Genomic DNA, 5,366 nt, shown 5'->3' on the forward strand with positions numbered 1-5,366 from the left:
TAGCATTGTGAATTAATAATACCATTGTGATGTCATGATAGCATTTTGATATCATAATATCAATGTGATGACATAATAGCATATTGAGGTCATATCCCTATTGTGATGTCATAATAGTGTTGTGATGTCATCATAGCATTGTGTTATTGTCAACCATTGTTGTTATAATGTTCTTTTGAAATGCATACACCTTACCCTTGTTCATTAAATGCTCATTCAAATGCCCCCACTCTTTGGTTTCAATCCAGATATTGCATTGTGATATTTATTCTAAGCATCTTGTCTCAAATTTGTGTAAACAGGCCAGAATAAAGCAACTAGCCACTTTGTTGAACAATGTGAGGAGCCAGAGGGCAGGAAATGAGTCTCTGTGTGGTGAATTGGCTATACAGCTGTTTAGGATTAACAACAAGCATTAATAAAAGATAAACCAATATTAAATATTAAGCATCACCTACAACATACAATTTTAAAGTCATTATACTATTATGATGTATTATGATATCATAGCACCATTGCAATGTCGTAACATTGTGAAGATATAAAAGCATTGTGAGGTAATAATAGCTTTGTGATGTCATAATAACATTGTGATGTTACAATGTACTGGGGTGTCATATACAATTGGGATATCATGAAAACATTATTATGTCATCATACCATGGTGATGTCATAATACAATTGGGATGTCATCATACATCGTGATGTCATAACACCATTGTGATATCAGGATACCATTGGGCTATCTTAAAAGCATTGTGATATTATAACAGTTTTTGAGGTAATACTGCAACTGTGAATTCAAAATTACATTGTGATGTCATGCCACATTTAAGATGTAATAGAATTGTGATGTCATAATATAATTGTGATATGATAACAATAATGTGAAAGAAATCATAGCATGTGATTTCATAAATGCATTGTTTTGTTATATTATTTTGGTGTTATAATTCCACTGTGATATCGTACCATATGAGGTCTTAATAGGATTGAAATATCATAATGGCATTGTGATGTCATAATTCCACAGTGATGTTATAATATCAATATGTTATAATAGCATATTGAGGTTATAAACCCATGTTATGTCATAATACCATTGTGATGTCATAATACCATTGCGATGTCAAAATTCCATTATGCTGCCATATTAGGTAATTTTATTAATGTCCTTATGAAAGAAATATGTGACAATATTCCTGAACTAATAGCCTTGAACACAGGAACTATCATCTCTGGGTTGTGTGCTACCAGCTGCCATGATGGTGGTATGTAGGGCTGCTCAGCCTTTCTCTCAAGCAAGCTGTGTTCTCCTCAGTGGTCAGTGAGGAATATGATCAGAGTCTCAGTGCCAAGTCCCTTAAAGTAAACTTAGTTTATCATTGCCACAGCCTGGAACCTCCCTGAAGAAGAGCACTATACTTCTTCCCCTTGATCTCAGAATTCCTTATGTATTTATTTATTATTATTTGTTCACTTTGTATCCCCTCTGCTGTCCCTTCAGTCTTCTTCCAGTCCCACCTACCGTACTTCTTCTACCCCTATGCCTATCACTAATTACCCATATATATAGTCTTGGTCCTCCTCCCCATTCTAACTGACCCTAGCTTATCAGGTCTTATCAAGGCTGGCTGCGTGTTCATCTTCTGCAGTCTGATTCTCAAGGTATAGTTCTCATTGTGTCCTCAATTTCCTTTACTTATGACACTCTATTGCCTCCTTTCTTGGAGACTTCCCAGAGCTCTGAGGGCAGATAGAATTTTTGAGAGAAATCCGAGTTAGAGCTGAGTGTATTAGACTCAGCTCTGCATAATATTAGACTGTGGGTCTCTGTATGCATTCGTAATTGATGTGGCAGGAAGCATCTCTGTGGATAAAATAATGTAGCACTGATGTATCATTTGAGGGCAGAGAGCAACATATCTTAATAACAACAGCTGAGTTTGCTTGAAAATTTCCATAGGATGCCCTGGCCCCACAACTCAATTAGTTGCCACCCAAATCCCCGAGTTTAAGACTGTATTGTTCATAATAGATGGCCTATTAGAACATTGTTCCCCACTATTAGGAGACCTCCTAATAAGTGAATACATACCATATTGTTTTTCTGCATTTTAGTTACTTCACCTAGGCTGATTTTTCCTGGTTCCAACAATTTGCCTGAAAATAACATGATGTCATTTTCTTAGCTGAATAATACTCTGTTATGGAATTATGTCACATTTTGCCCCAAAGTATATTGTCAGTCCTATCCTTTAAAATTTGGAAGTTGCTGGGGCTTTAATTATTGTATTTTGAATGACAATGTTCTTTTAGCCTAAAAGTCCCTCCATCTTCTTTTACTTCCTGGTGACTTGAATTGCAATGTCCCTTTGAAGCTCATCTATTTACATGTGGAATCTCCAGTGAGAAAAAGTTTAGGAAGTGTTAGGAGGTATGGCCTTGTCAGATAAAATAATTCTTTTTGGAGTTATATTATAGGAGTGTGTGCTTTGAGGTTGATATGCCAATGAAAGCAACCATCAGAATGGAGTCTCTGTCTCTCAGTCTGTCACTTTATATCTTTGTTTCTGTTCATCTCTGTCTCTGTATTTTTGAATCTGTTCTTCTAGCTCTTTCTCTCTTTCTGTCTCCCTCCCTCTGCCTCCCACTTGTGGTTCAGTACAAAGAGCTCTCCATTTTGCTGAAAGACTACAATAAATGACTGTTTACTGACTTGATATCAGGGACGGTCTTTGTAAAATTAAAAGCAAGGTCCCAACTAAATGCTTCTTAGTCAAAGATTTGACTTGGTAAGGCAGCATTTTCATCCTAAGTAATTCACAGTCTGAGGACATATCTGTGCATTTAACAAAAATAATGGAATCTGTGATAATATGAAACTCACATGTTAAGGAAACATGATTTTATTAATGAACTCTTAAAGGAAATATGTGACACTTTTCCTTAACTAAGAGTCTTGGACACAAGAACTGTGATTTCTAAATTCTGTGCTTTCAGCTGCCCTGATTGAGGCATGTAGGGCTGCTTAGCCTTTTCCTCAAGCAGGTTGTCCACTTGACCCTTTTACTAACTGGCTCCTGGAGACTCTTACTGGATTTCACCTGGTTCATGGCATGATTCTTCCTCTCAGCCAATCAGCATCGGAGAGAATCTTGAGGTTTCCATGGAGATGAGTAAACAAACTTTCCTCTGTGTCCAGTATCTCTGATCCTGTGCACAAATGATTTTTTTTCTTGTGAAACTGAACAAGACTATATCTCAATTCGTTTATCTAGATCCCACACCTTTACTCCTGTTTACTTCTGTAACAATGTCAGGTAGGAAATGCAACTTTAATGTTTATTTAATTGGAGTTCTTCCTAAGTAGGGAAGCTTCAAAAGTGATATCTGATTAAAGGGAATGTACGAAATAACAAGGTCGTCTACTACTGTGGTCTTGGATCTGAAATTTTCTAGGTTTTGACTTTGAACTGTTCAGTTACTGGCGTGTTCACAAAATGTACCTTCACATTCTTTTTTATATAATTGACTGGTGGGGTCTACAGATCACTGGGGTACTGATTCTGTAAGAACAAGGGTAAGAAACTGAAACCAGACAATTCCTGGCACTTGTTTGGTTGAAACAGTAAAAGATCAGTGTATGCAAAAGGAGAACTGAGGGACAATTAACTACTTGACAGCTGGTGCTCTTTCAGACTTGTGTTGCCAACCCTTTCTGAGAAGGGTTGCCTTCACTCATCTGGCTGGGTCAGCAGCTGTGTACTACTCAGTGGTCAGTGAGGAAACCCCCTGGTCAAGTGGTTTACAGTAAAACTAGGCCTTCAGGACAGTGAAATGGATTTGTGATATATGCCTAGCACACAAGAGCAGCTGTATTTCCTACATGTGTTCTTCATGTCCCCTCTAAATGTAGTGTTAGTCCAGGACTGCTTGTTCAAGGTGCCACCTGAGCTCATGGGGTTTGAGGTGGCTGGGTAAGCACTAGTTCATGGCTAGGATTCTCTACTCCATAATGAGTTCCTGGAAAGCATGCCTTATGGAGTCAATCTCTGCCCTCCTTTAGTGAAATCGTTTCTCCATGTTAAAAGTCTTTGTAAAATTGTGAATAGGTTATTTTTATTGCTTATATGGGAATGTCATATAATACACTCCTTTTTATTTGCTCCTGGGTTCAAATTCCTACCCATATGTCACACTAAAAATAATAATAATAATATAATAATAATAAATGTTTTACAATACTTCACATCAACTATGTGTTGTTCATATACTCATTGGAACATGATTAGAACTCCAGTGCCAAGTCCCTTAAAGTAAACTGAGTTCATCCTTTACACACTCTGGATCTACCCCCAAGAAGAAGCCATCAGTCCTGATGAGCTCTGTACTTCATCCTATCGATCACAGTTTTTCTTATGTAATTATTTATTACCATTTGTTCAATTTTTTTTGATCACTAATATATGTTTTACTTCAAGCTATACCTGATAACAATATCACTTACATTGTAGTTTTCCAAGGAATGATTATTGAATTATAATTTATCCAGCTCTCCAGATTCATAATTTCTCTAATAAAATATTCATTATAACTATGCTGTCTGAATCTAAATGTAGATACATTATTTCAAGTGATAAATTTACAATGTAATAAATTTATTCAACCTAAGTAGAAATGTTCAGAAATTGAGGAACAATTTTTAAATAAAAAAATATTGTGATTCCTTGTCATTAATCATAGCTGTTACCTGTGTCTGTGTGTTTTTCTCTGTGTGTATGTGTGTGTTCAAATCCTTGTCTTTGAAAGTACATGCATTATTTCATGTACTTCATGAAATATAAAATATGAGTGCTAGTTTCCTTATTGAAATATTATCATTTATTATTACACTTATTATATCCTACAAATGAAAAGGTTTCTTTATATAGCCAAGATATCTTTAATCAATACAAAAATATTTTTTATTCTTATATACATTTATATGTTAAAAACTAATAACTTTGACCTGGCTTTGGTTAATATGTGACACATTATATAGAAATAAAAAATATTGGCTATATAGAAATAAAAATATAATTTTGCATTAGTTTTAATATTTAAAGTAATATATATATTAAAGATTTAAAATCTTATGAAATTATTATAGGCATCCTTTTCCTAAATTTTATATTTTTCTTTATAAATTTGCATTTAAATTATTAAAGCTTTGATCCATTTTGGTTAATTTCAGGAATGAGCCTTTTGATAAATATTTTTTAATATGAAATTAATTCAAAGTGTATCACACAGGCTTAACAGATTTAGTATTTGTATTTTTAAAAAAAATATTAAGGTATCTACCTATGTTTATGAAGAGAACA

The sequence above is a fragment of the Meriones unguiculatus genome (genome assembly GCF_030254825.1).
Source record: "Meriones unguiculatus strain TT.TT164.6M chromosome Y unlocalized genomic scaffold, Bangor_MerUng_6.1 ChrY_unordered_Scaffold_25, whole genome shotgun sequence".
NCBI lineage: Eukaryota > Metazoa > Chordata > Mammalia > Rodentia > Muridae > Meriones > Meriones unguiculatus.